General features: G+C 46.7%; 2 protein-coding genes across 3 annotated transcripts in view; both read right to left on the bottom strand.

Moving 5' to 3' along the window:
• Window positions 1-16,416, bottom strand: part of SLCO2A1 (solute carrier organic anion transporter family member 2A1) — a gene marked incomplete at both ends in the record, with an annotated part of 349,518 nt that overhangs the window by 246,028 nt on the left and 87,074 nt on the right. The gene's annotated exons all lie outside the window — the stretch shown is intronic.
• The window catches only part of RYK (receptor like tyrosine kinase), a gene marked incomplete at its 3' end in the record, with an annotated part of 75,977 nt that overhangs the window by 45,493 nt on the left and 14,068 nt on the right, over window positions 1-16,416 (bottom strand). For both annotated transcript variants that reach the window (XM_080695707.1, XM_080695708.1), the window contains exon 2: window positions 1,520-1,641. The remainder of the gene's footprint in view (window positions 1-1,519; window positions 1,642-16,416) is intronic.

Below are 16,416 nucleotides of genomic sequence, written 5' to 3'. Positions count from 1 at the left end.
AGGAAGGAATAAGGAAAGGCTTCATTCAGTTCAAAGCTAACTGCCGCTTCTTACATGGCCTTTTAATTCATAAATTACGTATACACTTGCCCAGAAAAGACTTTCATCTCCTATTAGCATTCCTTTTTTCTGAGTGTTTCCATAAATGTTCACACTCTGCCCAAACTCAGCAGAGGTATCCACAGTGGAATCCCCTAAACCTTTCACTATATTTAAGTGTCCTAAGCCGGGGGTGGTGGTGCACGCTTGTAATCCCAGCATTTGGGAGGCTGAGACAGGAGGATCAAGGCTCAAGAACGACCCCAGCTACTAAGTGAGGCCCTTTTACAACTCAGTGAGACCCTGTTTCAAAATAAAGAATAAAAAATAGGGCTGGGGGTGCAGCTTGGAGGTCAAATGCCCTGGGTTCCATCCCCAATACTGCATAAAAAAAAGTCTTTTAAAATCGTTATCATCAAAAGTGGGACTAGTAACAAGAAATTACCTATCACATTTTTGGAGAAAATAAAAAGTTTCTCTGCCTGAAAGACACGTCACAGAAACCCTGGATCTGAGTCCCAAGGGCACATATTCAAGATGACCCACGCTGCAAGTGTCTCACTTCCTTCCACTACACCCAACAGGGATCCAGCCGGCTCTGACGCTTCCTGTGGGCAGGAGGAGCCATCTCCACCTGACTGCTGCGAGCGAAGCCTCACTCCAGCGCAGATGGGAACCCAGGGACGAGAGGGTGATGAGGAATGAGAATATTCCTACTTAGTTTCAGGCGCAGGACTATTTATCTCAAATAAGACCTCACTCAGAAGCCAGTAGTGATGCTGATAAGCCGCTTGTTGCTTGGGAACGGTGGGCGCGCCATCCCAGCCTCCGCTTTGGGAATGTGAGGCCCAGCAGCCTGGCAGCCGGGCGAGCCCGGGCTGGGGCTCCAGCCCTCGCGCTGAGGGCTCCACCACGCCTGTGGCAGGCCTGTGTGTGCGCCTTGTTCTCACCAGGGCCTGGAGGGCCACCTCCATCTCCCACACACGTACAAAGAGCCGCCATTTCACCAAGTTCCCCACCCCCGCCCACGTGGCTTCGCCAGAACACTGTCAGCTCCAGCTACCCACTTTCCGAGCTGGATGAGGGTCTCAGGTGAAAAGCCTGAAAGGCAGCCCCAGTACTTGGGAGGCTGAGACAGGAGGATTGCAGGGTCAAGGCCAGCTTCAGCAACTTAGTGAGATGAGGGCCCTGGGTTCAATCCTGGGAGGGAGGGAGGGAGGGAGGGAAGCAGGCAGGCAAAAAAGGGTCTAGGACCCAAGTGTTCTCTCATGTGCTAATCACTAAATGCCAGCCACCTTCACTTTTGTGAAAGGACTTGAAAATTGTTTGAGTAACTGACTCACGATTTAAAATATAGATCTAAAAAGAGCCAGTACTGTTATGGTCGCCGGCCACCACCGGCCCTTGGAGAGAAGCCCGTCCAGGAGCCGCTGGCTCTGGGCCGGGGTGGCCTGCCACGGCCTCCGCCCACCACGCTTACCTTGGACTTGGCATGCCAAGTGAAGTGCAGGGCATTTGTCTCACTGGGTACGATCAGGTTAAAGGACAGGGCGTAGTGACTAATCAGGTCGTTCCTCACATAATAAAGCTCTGCGTCAAGACCTAGAAAAAACAGAAGAAAAAATCACTGCACACCTAAGGTTCCTGCAGACTCGGGCCCATCCGTGTTCAATACTAATGACAGCGTGAAGACAGCGGATGCCGCAGTCAGCTCCCCGCGCGCCGCAGGGCCGCGAGGACGGATGCTGGCTCATCACCTACAACGCTGAAGCCGAGGCGCACCACGAGCAGCCCCCGCTCAGAACAGTGGGCCGGCAGAGCCGCGAGCCGCTCAAATAAATGCCCTTTCTCTCAAAAAGCTGCCCGGATCTACAAAGAGGAATTCAAGACAGAAGGGAGCCTGACACCTGACTAAGACACAAAGGTGAGCCTGGCCTCAAGCCCAGGGACGACCTCTGCTTTCCCGTAAGAACCCCGTCCTCGGCCTCCAGCTCCGAGCTGCCGAGCACGCCGTCAGAGATCGCCGCACAAAGCGCCCTTGGTAAACACGCGCATAGCACGTGCTGAGCAGCAGGCTGGTGCGGCACACCAGGCAGTATGCCTGAAAAGACCCCCAGACGCCACACGCCCACACTCCCTCCTCGGCCAAGCCACAGCCATTTCCAACACATTTCCCTTTCTCCAATTCTGTCAAACCCTTTCACACTACCAGTATTTAATATCTTGCTTTAAATATCCTAGGTGGTTTCTCTGTGTGTGTGTGTGTGTGTGTGTGTGTGTGTGTGTGTGTGTGTGTGTGTTGTGTTTATTTAACTGGGAATTGAACCAAGAGGCATTCTACTTCCAAACTATGCCCTAGCCCTATTTTGTTTTTTATTTGAAAACAGTCTTACTAAGTTGCTGAGGCCGCCCTCAAACCTGTGATCCTCCTGTCTCAGCCTGCCATACACCACCACACGGAGCCCCAACTGCATGCGCTCAGGAATGCGCCTCCTCTACATATGATACCAAGGCTTTCCTGTATGAGATTGGGTAAACTTCCCAAGAAGCGCGAGCACCCTGATTTCTCTACTCGGGGACTGCTTTGGACATGATCGCCAAAACTCTCTACTTGCTTCAGACAGTAACCGTTTCTCCACTCTTATCTCCAAGTGCTCATCAGCTTTACACTTCCCATACACAGGGGATCGACCCAGTACACGGTTACACATGTAGCAAGGTCTCAGAATACAGGCTGATATTTAAAAATCAACTATTTGTATACATGCAATATCTGGAAAATAAAATTTTAAAATACTTTAATATTAAAAAACAAATCTAGTGAGGTAGGATTGAAGACATTTTTAAGTAAGCAGACAGGAGACATAAAAGGAGAATGAGAAAAATATAATTTTAATATACAAAATGTATGTTAGTCTTGTGCTAATAAAGTTCCTCAAACCTTCGACTCCCCAAGTCAGGCCTCCTGTTAAGTTTCTGGAAAATGCACAAATCTTTACTCATTTTTCTGGCTGTGTCTGTGTACATGTGTGTATATGTATGTGTGTGTGTGTGTGTGTGTGTGTGTGTTGTTTTTATACTGGAGGCTGAACCCAGGAGGCATTCTACCTCCAAGCTACATCCCCAGGCCTATTTTATTTTTTATATTTTAAGACAGGGTCTCACTAAGTTGCTAAAAGCCTAAGTTGCTTAGGCTGGTCTCGAACTTGTGATCCTGTCTCAGCCTCTGGGAGTACAGGGATTATGGGCTTGCACCACCTTGCCTGGCTACTCATTCACTTATGGTAATAACTTGAGCACTGTTAACTATCTTATCAGTGAATGTTTTAAGCAAAAGAAATACCTACTGCTAAGAAAAGAAGGGCTACATCAAAGATTTGGAAGGCGACCAGACCACCATCCCAGATACCACTCACCTGTGACAAGTACTGTGAGAACTATTATCCCACCCGTGAACAGCTGAAGCACAAGAGATACCCACTGAAGAGACAAGGGAGGCCACTCCAGGGCCCAGGACGGTCAGGTCGCCGGACTGTCGTCCTCACGCACGCTCCCAAGCCGCCTTCGCCGAGTTCCTCTAAAGGGCCGTGAAGCCCCAGACACCTCCCTCTGGAGGTGGCCCGCGTGCCCCCTGGCACGTGTATGTCTTGCTTCCCTCGGTAAATCTCATGTCCTGTCGGCCAAGGACTGACCCCACAGGTCCTGCATGGAGCTCCTCTCTCCCTCCACTGGGAACTCTATGAGTTCTCATAATCAGCTCATCTCCCTTAACACCAGGAATAAATCTAACTACAGCTACGCTAGGCCTCCATACCACAATTACAGCACACGGCTAGGACGAACCAGAAAGGACCTGAACAGGGCACAGGAGTGCACGCCTGTGATCCTGGTACTGAGGCTGAGACAAGATGGCAGGTTTGCGGCCAGCCTTAGCAACTTACTGAGGGCCTATTTCCAAATAAAAAATAAAATAGGGCTGGGGGTGTAGCTCGGAGGTAGAATGCTCCTGGGTTCAACACCCAGCACCAAAAAAAAAAAAAGGAAAAAAGAAAAAAGAAAGGATGTAATAAGTGGAAAGACCTACCGCTGCAGCCCCCTCTTTGATATGCCTACCGGCAGTCAAGACCTTAAGTCTCTCGATGTGAATAAAAGCCCAACTGATGTCATTAAGAAACAAGTGATACTGACGGGAAATTTAAATGTCCCAAAATCTTGAAAACAAAAGCAGTGCTGGAGGACTCACATTACTTGATTTGGCAATATACTGAGAAGCTCAGTAACCAAGACTGTGTGGTGCTGGTGTAAGGGCAGACACCAGAGAACAGAATCAGAAACTAAACCTGTAAACACACAGCCAATGGGATCTCAACAGAGGCATCAAGGGAATTCTATTATTTTCAATAAGATGCTAAATGGATGAATAAACATGGAAAAAATAAACCTTGACCTTGGCTCACATCATACCCTATCTGGTTTGAAATATAAAATATAAACCTCAATCTGATCTGAAATCAACACTAAGATGGGACTTAGGAAAAGGAGCCATAGCAGTTGTTTTTCCAAAACCGGGGGCTTGCAGACAAGGGTTAGGGGGACACAGCTCAATGGCGCGGCTCTGTCTGATCTCTATGAGGTGCTGCATTTGACATACAGCACGACCAACACAGAAAGACCAGTTGCCAGCCTCCTACAAACAGAATTAACAAACTGTAGCCCAATCAAATAAAATGAACAAAAGAGGTGAGCAGGTAAGACTTCCACAACAAGATTCCTAAGCAAGCAATAAGCATATGGGAAGGTGCCAAATATCATGAGTTGTCACAGAAATAAAAGATCAAAACCACAATGAGAACCACCGGCACCAGGAGAGTAATCAGAACTGAATGTTGGCGAGGGTGTGGAACAACTCCAACTCACACTCACTGCTGGGAGTGCACAATGTTCACCTGCTTTAAAGAGCGAGGAGTCTCTTATAAAACTAAACACACGCCTACTCTTCGACCTAGCCATTTCACTCCTAGGTAACTATCCAAAAGAAAGGAAAACATCGTGTCCACAAAAAGACCTGTGCACAAATATGCACAGATCTTTTATTCACAGCTAAAACTGGAGAAAAACACAAGTGCCCATCAATGGACAAGGATGGACAGCCAACGGGACTATGCTCAGACGCGAGCGCCACTCATCGACTACTGCGGGCAGAGACAGAACGCCCGCCCAGCGAACAGACGAGGAGTGCGAACGCCACACTTACGTTTCCATGAAGTTCTAGGACAGGTGAAACTGACTTCCGGTGCCAGCACCCAGATCAGGCCAACCTGGGCAGAAGGGCTGAAGGAAGGACTGGGACTACACAGGCCGGCGCTCCCTGGAGGATGGCACCAGCTTACAGCTTCCCTGCAGCCCTCAGCCGCACAGGCACGGACACTCTGTAGAGGCCTGAGAAGGGGAGCTGGACCCAGAGAACATTTAAACTCTACACATTAGCATATGTAAAGTTTACTTAGGTTTTTTTTTTTGGGGGGGGGGTTGTCATCGTCGTCATTGTCTTTATAGAACTGGTGATTGAACTCAGAGGCGCTCTACCTCTGAGCTACACCCCCAGCCCTATTTTCCCCTTTATTATAAACAGAGTCTCACTAAGTTGTGGGTGCTTCACTAAGTAGCTGAGGCAGTGATTCTCAGCCTCCCAAGTACCAGGATTACAACCATGCGCCACCACACCCATGTACTGTTGTTGTCTTTTTTAAGTTAGAAAAAGAGAGCTCAGTAGTTTCTCCTTTTTTTATTTTTATTTTTTTGGGGGGGATACTGGAAATTGAACCCAAGGGCATTCTACCCCTGAGCTACACACCCAGCCCTATTTCATTTTTTTATTCTGAAACAGGGTCTCACTAAGCTACAGAGGGCCTCACTAAATTGCTGAGTCTGGCTGCGAAACTGTGATCCTCCTGTCTCAGTCTCCAAAGTACTGGGATTCTAAGCATGTGCCACCACACCTGGCTTATCTCTCTTTTGTAACCTCAAAATAATTGTAAAGAACATTGGCAATATCTAATTGTATTAGAATAGTCCAAATTAAGCTTCAAACACCATCCATAGTGAAATTTTTAAAACTCTATTCCTCAAAAATAACCTTTTTACTGTCCTTACTGGTAATAATAACAAAAACAATGATGAATGTTTCAGTTTTCCAGGACACAGGCAGAGTCCTGAGAACGCCAGGGGCTGAGCAAGCTCGCCGCCTGGGGAGCCAGGTGAACGGTCGGTCGCTGTGGGCCATCAGACCAGAGCCAAGGAAGAAGGCGCCGCTGTACTCGACCTTGCCTGCCGGTGCTCATAATTTATAGCTCAGGCCCCTAGGAACTCTCTCAGCTCTTGGCTCACAAAATGAGCCCAAGAGGTCCAGTCCCTTCCTGCTAGTCCTCCCCAAATTGCTCCTGCTTTCTCTAGTTCTATCAACCCACGTTGACAAAACCATGGTTCCGAAGCAGAGAGCATCCTCCTGGGACGTACCACGGCATCCCGGCTGAAGGCAAATGAAGTGCCTAGTTCAGCTCTTTCTAGAACTTCTAGAAACCTTCCTGGCTTCTAGAACCTTCCTGGCCCTCAGCTTGTGCTGGCAGGCTCTCACCCTGGCACCCACACCTCATCCCCTCCAATGACCCTTTCTGGCTATCGGCCTAACCCACTCTAACATGCACCAACCTCCCCATGCTCCTGAAGTGTACCTTTTCCCTGGCCTGGTGGCACCCAAAGGCCCACCCTCCCACCTTCGGGGGGCACCCACAGGGCCCCCAGGACCCAAGATGACACTTGGGCACTGTATCCAAGTGCAGCTCCCTCTGGAATGATGCTATCACGCTGTTACCTCTAGCCTTCCTTCCCAATACCTGTGCTACTTTGTTCACTGAGGACTCTGGAGCCAGTTTATGAAATTTCTGTCTTTTATGTTCCCGCCCGCTCCCCCAGTACTAGAGATTAGACACAGGGCATTCTACCTCTGAGCTATAGCCCCAGCCCTTTTTATTTCTTGTTTTGGAACAGGGTCTCACTCAGTTGCTGAGGATCCCCGAAGCTGCTGGAGTTGGCTCTGAACCTTTGATTCTCCAGTCTCCGCTTCCCAGGTCCTAGGATTACAGGTGTATGCCACCATGGCCAGCTAATTGATAAAATGTCTATACATCTCCCTCCTATAACTCGTGATGTCCTTAAAACCAACCTGCCCTCTCATATTCTTTTGTCAATGACAACCTTCATTCATGCCCTAGGAAGCCATATGGATGGACTGGAGCAACATGCAAATGGCTCTACTCCAAAGTCCTGAAGGTACTACCTCGACGAGCGCCCTTCAGTTTACCCCATCACTGCAACACCAGCTTACCGCTGGACTCACGCCGCCTCCAGTGCCTGTGATCTTCTTGTATCTCCCAGTCTACTATACACATCATATCTTCACTTTCTTCTTACAGGCCTCTACCATATCCTTGTCCTTCTCCCACCCGCCTGTGTGTCTGAAATACACACCCTATTTAGAAAACACCCCATCTTGGAGCCAGGCGTGGTGGTGCACACGTAATCCCAGTACTCAGGAGGCTCAAATGGGAGGATCGCAGGCTCACAGCCAACCTCACCAACTTAGTGAGGCCCTGTGCAACTTAGTGAGACCCTGTTCCAAAATACAGAATGAAAAATTGGGCTGGGGATAGTGCTCAGAGTTAGAATGCCCCTGGCTTCCATCCCCAGTACTACAAAAAATAAACACTCATGTCTAATGCTTGTCTTCTCTGGTACTTTAAGTGAATGCCGCGTAATCCTGAATGAAGTCACGCCTACCAGTGACACTACAAAATGATGCTCTAACAGCAACAAATAAATATTTATAATCTGCTATACACCTACTGACACCAAAATAACTTATGTTCGAAATTAACTAACCTAGACTGAGTTACTGAAACTGAATACAAAGCCACGTGCGGTGGCGCACGCTTGTGATCCCAGCACTCAGGAGGCGGAGACAGGAGGATCGCGGTTCATAGACAGCCTCGGCTACTTACTGAGGCCCTCCGCATCTCAGTGAGACCCGTTTCAAAGTAAAGAATTAAAAATAGGGCTAGGGGTGTAGTTTGGAGGTAGAATGCCCCTGGGTTTCATCCCCAGTACCACAAAAAAAAAAAAAGAAAAAGAAATTGAATACAATCATTAAACATAGTTGCTCTTTTCTGACTACAGGGTTTGAAAACATTTGTTTTGAAGTAGACATTTTTAGCATCTAAGGTAGTTATTCTCAGATAGAAAGCATTCTTTTTTTTTTTTTGCAGGTCTGGGGGTGGAACCCAAGGGCATTTGACCTCCGAGCTACACCCCCTGCCCTTTTTTTTATTCTTTATTTTAAAACCGGGTCTCACTGAGTTGCAGAGGGTTCACTAAGTAGCTGAGGCTGTCTGTGAACCGCGATCCTCCAGTCTCAGCCTCCCGAATGCTGAGATTACAAGCGTGCGCCACCATGCCCGCTTGAAAGGATTCTAATTTCTTTAAAGAAAATATTCAAATTATATTGAAATTGTCAACTACTAAATTCGTAAATAGCATCTGTGCTATTAAATCACAATGCCAGGAGAACTTGGAATGTGTGTCACATCTACACGTGTTGGGGGGGGGGGGGTTCACAAGCACTGACCGCAAGGGACGGGAAGCGCAGGAAGGGAACAGAAGTGCTCACTCAGCTCCGCTCCGCTGGGCTGGGCTCCAACAGCGCTGGCCATGGCTCCGCACCCGGCTCCCTTCGCAGTGAGCGCAGGTAGCCCCTGCAGGGCTCTGGGCCAGCGGCGCTGGCGGTGTGCCCACCTTGACAGCCGCCCCAGTCTCCTACAGACCACTTTGTCCCCGCTGTCCCGAGACCTCGCAGGCCTGCCATTTCCACCGCCCCCTATGTGACTTGACCAGGCTGCCCAAGTTATCTCAGAAGGTACCAATTATGCTTTTGTTAGTACTCTGGTTTGAAAATGGCAGACGTCTTGAGAGGTCTGCCCACGACCTAGTTTTTCCAATAAGTACTGCTATTTTTGGGGAATAACAATCTTGAAGGGTTTTTAGGAGTACATTTGACTTTATAACAGAAATGCTTATGTTCTTTAAGTACACTACTGGATGTCGGGTGGGCACAGCAAGCAATTTGTGACTATATATAAAGTTTTGTAAATATTTACATTCGTTGACCCACTAATTTCAATAATAAAAATCCTTCCTAGGAAAATCAAAGATAAACACTAATTTTATGTAAAAAGATAATACTTTAAATTGAAGAAAATAATATAAATGACCAGCAATAGAGCACTGACCCATGAGCTACAATACATTCATAAGAACGAACGATACTTTTCAGCGTTTTCTCTTTAGAGAAGAGGTTTTACCCCAAGCAATGACACCCTTCTCATTTAAATCACCCCCTGTTCACCCATGCTCTATACACTCCCTTATGTGTACGGTAGTAGAAAATGAACTCAATTCTACCTCCAAGTTACACCCTCAGCCTTTTTATTTTATTATTTGGAGACAGGGTCTCACTAAGTTCCTGGGGCTGAGATCCTCCTCTCTCAGCCCCCAAAGTACTGCGGTTATAAGCATGCACCACCATGCCCAGCTGGGCACCGCTTTAAAGACAGATTTAGTGACGGAAAACAGTGACTGAAAACGGAACAGGAGAGCCAGGTATGGTGGAGCACAATTGCAATCTCAGTACTTGGGAGGCCGAGACATGAAGATCGCAGGTTCGTGACCAGCCTCGGCTACTTAGTGAGGCCCTCTGCAACTTGGTGAGACCCTGTTTCAAAACAAAGAATAAAAAATTGGGCTGAGGGTGTAGCTTGGAGGTAGAATGCCCCTGGGTTCCATCCCCAGCACCTCAAAAAGAAAAAACAAAGAAGAGGAAGCTTGATATGGTGGCACAGATCGATCATCCCAGTACTCAGGAGGCTGACAGACGGTTCATGGGCTTGTGGCCAATCTCTACAACTCAGTGAGACCCTGTTTCAAAATAAAGAATAAAAAACAGGGCTGGTGGTGTAGGTCAAGGTAGAATACCCCTGGGTTCCATCCCCAGTGGGGAGGGAGGTGTTTGTGGGACAGGAAGCCATAAACAAAGTTGCTACAAATAAATGATAATAAAATGGGTTTTGTCTAAAATGTAACATTAAATGAAGATGGGCAAGATACAAACTAGATACAACAAAATTTCAAAAATGCCTGGAACTTAAACTGCAGGGGTTTAATAAATGTCCAGGAAATTAAGGTATATATATATATATATATATATATATATATATATATATATATATATATATGCTCATTATGTGTGTTCCATTTTTAAAAAAGGAAAGACCAAAAACTATTAACAGTAGCTAATTATAAATGATGAATTATGGATGACTTTTATTGTATGCTTTTTATCTTTTCCTTAAGTTTCCTACAAAACATAGAGAAACTTCCAAAAACATGTTTAAGAAAATATATAAGCCAAGAGCCAAGCGTGGTGGCACACAAATGTAATCCCAGCACTTGAGAGGCTGATAGGAGAATCACAGGTTCAAGGACATCCTCAGCAACATAGTGAGACCCCTGTTTTCAAACAAAATATAGAAAAGGGCTGGGAGTATAGCTGAAGGTAGAATGTCCCTGGGTTCAAATCCCCAGTAACATTAAAAAAATAAATTTAAAAAGAAAGAAAAGAAAAAACATACAAATTACAGCAACTAAAACAAAAATCCAATTCGTGCCTTAAAAAAATACATGAAGACTGGTAAAGAGCTGGAAAAAACCCTCCTGTGACAACATTTTTAAAAGGTTCATTTGTAAGCTGGGCATGGTGGTGCACACACACTTGTAATCCAAATATTTGAGAGGCTGAGACAGGAGGATTGCAGGTTCGTGGCCTGTTGCTGAAATCTGTGAGGCCCTCTGCAACTTAGTGAGACCTTGTTTCAAAATAAAGAATAAAGTCGGGCGTGGTGGCGGGCATGGTGGCGCCTGCTTGTAATCCCCGAGCTTGGGAGGCAGAGACAGGAGGATTGTGCAGGTTCGAAGCCAGCCGCACGCGCTAGCTTAGGAGACCCTGTTTCCAAATAAAAATGTAAAAAAAATAGGTCTGGGAGTGTAGCCCGGAGGTAGAAGGGCTTCCAGGAACCCCAGTACCACTAAAGAAAAGAAAAGAATAAAAATAGGAATGGGTATAGCTTGGAGGTAAGAGAGCCCTGGGTTCCATCCCCAGTACCAGAAAAAAATTGTTATTCATTTTTAGTTGGGCACAGTGACGCATGCCTGTAATCCCCAGTACTTGCGAGGCTGAGACAGGAGGATTATAGGTTTGAGGACAGCCTCAGCAAGTACTGACTCTCATCAACCTAATGAGACAGTGTTTCTGAATAATAAAAATTGGGCTGGGGATATAGCTTGAAGGTAGAATGCCCCTGGTGCAATTCCTAATACCATAAAAAAGGGGGGGGCTGGGGGTATAGCTCAGAGGTAGAATGCCCCTGGTTCAATCCCCAGCACCAAAAATAAAAAATAAAAATTTCATTTGTAAATCCAGGCATGGTGAAGCATTCTTGTTATCCCAGTATTTGTGAGGCTGAAACTGGAGGAGCACAGGTTCGTGGCCAACCTCAGCTTTTTAGTGAGGCCCTCCACAACTTACTGAGATGCTGTTACAAAATAAGGAATAAAAAATAGGGCTAGGTTGCAGCTCAGCGGTAGAATGCCCCTGGGTCCAATCCCCAGAACTACAACACACACACACACACACACACACACACACACACACACTTGTAAAGACATTATCTTTGGTATAATGACTAAAATCCCTTCCCTCCAACTTTTCTTTAAAATAACCAGATATATAAAAAAGAAAAATGTGGCAAAGTACTGCGAACCACAAAGAGAAGTCAAAAGAGAAGACCTAGCCGGGCGTGGTAATCCCAGCATTTGGGAGGCTGAGACAGGAGGATCATGTTCATATTCAACCTCACACCTACTTAGAGAGGCCCTTTGCAACTCAGTGAGACCCTGTATCAAAATAAAGACTAAAAAATAGGGCCAGGGTGCAGCTCAGAGGTAGACTGCCCCTGGGTTCCACCCACAGTACACAAAAAAGAGATGAGGGGAGGGAGGGAGGGAGGGAGGGAGGGGACCAGCGTGGAGTCTCCACAAGCAACAGTGACAACTGGGCAGGAGGAGAAGGGAGCCCTCTGACTGCCCAGCTTGCCACCGAGATCACACGGACACCCACAGGTGGCAGGGACTCCGGAGTAGGCAAGGAATTCTACTTCCTGATAAATTCTGGTCAGATGCAAAGAAACAGAGTCTCAGAACACACACCAATCACAGCGTCCCTGGAAGAGCCACTGCAAAGCAGTGGAGACTAATGAACTTCTGTTCCTAACAGGAGAGAACCATTTCCCACTGAGGAGTACACATTACGATGACAGCAGAACATCCTGTCACCCGCTGCTCGGGTGTTTTTATTCTAATTTAGGAGAAAAAACACTTTGGCTCTTTAATTAAATTAACCAGACTTAACTTTCTCAGTGCCAATTCCACCAGTGTAGGAATGCTGCTCTCGTTAGAATGTGTGACATTTGTTCATAATATTATTTTTAAACAAAATCCCATGCTGAAAAACTAAAATTATTCCTGCAAAAATACTAAAGACCCATCCAGAAAAATCTACTGCCCTACATAATCTTAAATCTGAACTTAATTCCAGGCCTGCGTTCTTCATGAGCTGGCCTTCTGGGCTCAAGTTCTAGTAATTCAATGGCTCAAAGTTTTACCCAAGTGACTTTAAATGTTAACTATTGTTTTTCCACGGCTGCAATTACAGTTGATTCGTGCCAAATCAGCAAGCTGTCCAATTTATAAAGAACGAGTGCTCACAATTCCATCTTCCCGCCACTCTGCACACCCTACATGCAGGGCTGGGGCCTTCCCGTTTTTGTAGCTACCCAAATACATGCATGAATGGCTGGCTGCTGGTAAAAAGAAACTATATCAAAGATGAATTTTAAGTCAGACATGGCGGCAGATGCTGGTAATCCCAGTACTTGGAAGGCCAAGAGAGGAGGATTGCAGGTTTGAGGACAGCCTCAGCAATTCATCGAAATCCTGTTTGAAAATAAAATAGGGAGCCTGGCGTGGCGGTGCACACTTGTAATCCTAGTACTTGGGCGGCTGAGACAGGAAGATGGTACAGGTTTGAAGCGCTAGCCTCAGCTACTTAGTGAGGCCCTTTGCAACTTAATGAGACCCCGTTTCCAAATAAAATATAAAATAGGTCTGGGAGGATAGCCTGGAGGTAGAAAACCCCTTGGCCCTTAGTTCCATCCCCAATAACACAAAAAATAAACAAATAAATAAAATACAATAGGGGTAGGGGAGCGAAGTACAGCTTGAAGACAGAATATCCCTAGGTTCATCCCCTAGTGCCACAAGAAAAATAAAAAAAATAAAAAAAGCAGATGGGTTTTAACAAAAATGTCAGGAATCGGTTCAGGAAGTGTGGAGACAGAACCGCAGTTCAAGGTTCTGACTTCTCTTCCTGGCTCTTCTACTGCGTAGCTGAGTGACCCCTGACCGTCAATTACTTAACCACTCTCTCTAGCATCAATTTCTCAACTACAAAACAAAGAGTTAGACCAGATGACGTTAACGGCCTCCCTCGGCCACAAAATTCCATTATTCTGTGATATCATCTGCGGTTTCCAAGTTCCAGCCAAAACATCATTATTCTATGATATCATCCACAGTGTCCATATGCCAGTCAAAACTTTAGAAATTCATTTAGTCAAGATAATCTTCTAGGTCCTGAGAATACTGGTATTAGAGCCACTATAATCAAAGGGGGGAATCACATAATACTTATTAAATCACAGCGTATACTTTAATAGATCCTAAAAGAAAATAAGCACTTATTTCAGATGTTTCCAGTTTATGGAAACCAATACGCTGAAATAAATAAAAATAACTTTTTGCTGGAATCTAACAAATCGAGCTACAAATTGTATCTAGAAAATTAGCTGAGACCTAAAATTTAATCATAAGACACGGAATTACAAATGCTGGACTACAGGAAAAGGGCATGTCTTCCTCACAGTTCAAAAAGTGGGCAACAAGCCCCACAGCAACTCAAATGGCGCAGTCACTCCCACCGTCTGAAAACACTGCAGCCGCAGCGTGGAGCTTGAGCCGGCTGGACCCTAGCAGGGTCAGGAAGCGAGACTGCGCGTCCAGTGAGCTCACATCACCTAACAGAAGTGCAGAGAGGAGCTCCCCAGAGCCGATCTGTACCAACCACAGAGAGGTTAAACGTGCTTGCCAGGGATGGGAAGCAAGAGGAAAAGCCAGAGCCAGGCGTTATGGAGCACTCCTGGAATCTTAGTGTGTGGGAGGCTGAGACAGAGGACCACAGGCTACAGGCCAGCTTCAGCGACTTAGTGAGGCCCTGCTTCAAGTTAAAAAATCGGAGCCGGGCGTGGTGGCGCACGCTTGTAATCCCCGCGCTTGCGAGGCTGAGACCGGAGGATCGCACAGGTTCGAAGCCAGCCTCAGCTACTTAGTGAGGCTCTCAGCAGCTTAGGGAGGCCCTGTTTCCAAATAAAGTATAAAATAAGTCTGGGAGTATAGCCCGGAGGTAAAAGGCCTCTGGGTTCCACCCCAGTACCACACACACAAAAAAATAAAAAAAATAAAAAAATAAAAAATAGGAGCCGGTGTGGTGGCATACACCTTACTCCCAGTGATTAGGAGGCTGAGACTGGAGGATCACAAGTTGGCTGCCAGCCCCAGCAACTTAGTGAAGTCCTCCGCAACTTAATGAAAACCTGTTTCAAAATAAAAAATATAATTGAGGAGGGGGGTGTAGCTCACAGGTAGAATGCCCCTGGGTTCATTTCTCTGCACCAAAAAAAAAAGTGAATGCCAGGTGCAATCTGAGGCAGGAGGATGACAAGTTTAAAGCCAAACTTGTCTCAAAATAAAGTTAAAAAGGGAGGAGAATGTGGCTCAGTAATATAGCACTCCTAGGTTCAATCCCCAGTACCACAAAAAAAAAAAGAAGCCAGATGGCAACGAACATCTCCCGTAATTACAGTACTTGGGAAGCTAATCACAGGTTCGAGGCCAGTCTTAGCAACTTAGTGAGACCCTCAGCAACTTTGTTAGACCCTGTTTCAAAATAAAAAATAAAATAGGTTGGGAATATAGCTCAGAGGTAGAATACCCCTGGATTCAATCCCCAGAACCATAAAGAAAACCCCTAACCTGTAATCTCAGTACTACAGCATAAAACACAAGGCACCCCTGAGTAGTGCCAGAATCATTTGGAAATGATTTGCCATTGGCCCCTGACCTATAGAAGAAATGATCTGGCCAGCTCACACAGGACCACAGGGGCGGTTCTCCCGGAGCTGGGGTAACCGGCCCATCTGACATTCTCGTCCCCGCTGATTTCACAGCTAACTGCTATGTCCAGGGGCCCAAACCACAAAGAAGAGTGCACAATGTGACCCCTCCTCCAGGCCAGCAAGAGGGTGAGCCACAGAGCCACCTCGGCAGCCCAGTCCAGGTCACCGAATGCCTTTGCGTGTGTGTGGTACTGGGGGGGAACCCAGGGGATCTTCTACCTCCGGGCTATACTCCCAGACCTATTTTATATTTTATTTGGAAACAGGGTCTCACTAAGTTGCTGAGAGCCTCACTAAGTAGCTGAGGCTGGCTTCGAACCTGTGCGATCCTCCTGTCTCAGCCTCCCAAGCGCGGGGATTACAAGCGTGCGCCACCACGCCGGACTTACTGAATGCTTTTCTGAAGCCAATCTCTCAGCTCTCTGCCAAAAGGAACAGTTCCGTGAGGGCAGGCATCTTTATCTGCTTTAGTCACCAAAAACACAGCCCAGGCCCCTATACACAATAATCACCTAAGAATAAGTGTTATTACTGACTGCAATCAATGATATCTAAATGACCTACTGTCCTGTGGGTTTGGTTTTTAATCCAAAAACATGCAAATCCCCAGTACTGACTAAAATAAATAATGTTGAGAATTATGTAGCGCGTGTATACACACTGCACTGCTGTGCCAGTTCAACCCCACTGCACATCAAGGAGCGCCACCTTGTACGTGAGCAAGTCAAGGGGCGCCATCTTGTACGTGAGCACATCAAGGGGCGCCATCTTGTACGTGAGCACGTCAAGGGGCGCCATCTTGTACGTGAGCACGTCAAGGGGCGCCATCTTGTACGTGAACACGTCAAGGGGCGCCATCTTGTACGTGAGCACGTCAAGGAGCGCCATCTTGTACGTGAGGAGAGTAACGCAGAAACACTTG

This window comes from Muscardinus avellanarius (genome assembly GCF_963383645.1).
Source record: "Muscardinus avellanarius genome assembly, chromosome: 5".
Taxonomy (NCBI): Eukaryota; Metazoa; Chordata; class Mammalia; order Rodentia; family Gliridae; genus Muscardinus; species Muscardinus avellanarius.
The sequence above is the reverse complement of the archived record's forward strand: the minus strand, read 5'-3'. Positions and strand labels throughout refer to the sequence as shown.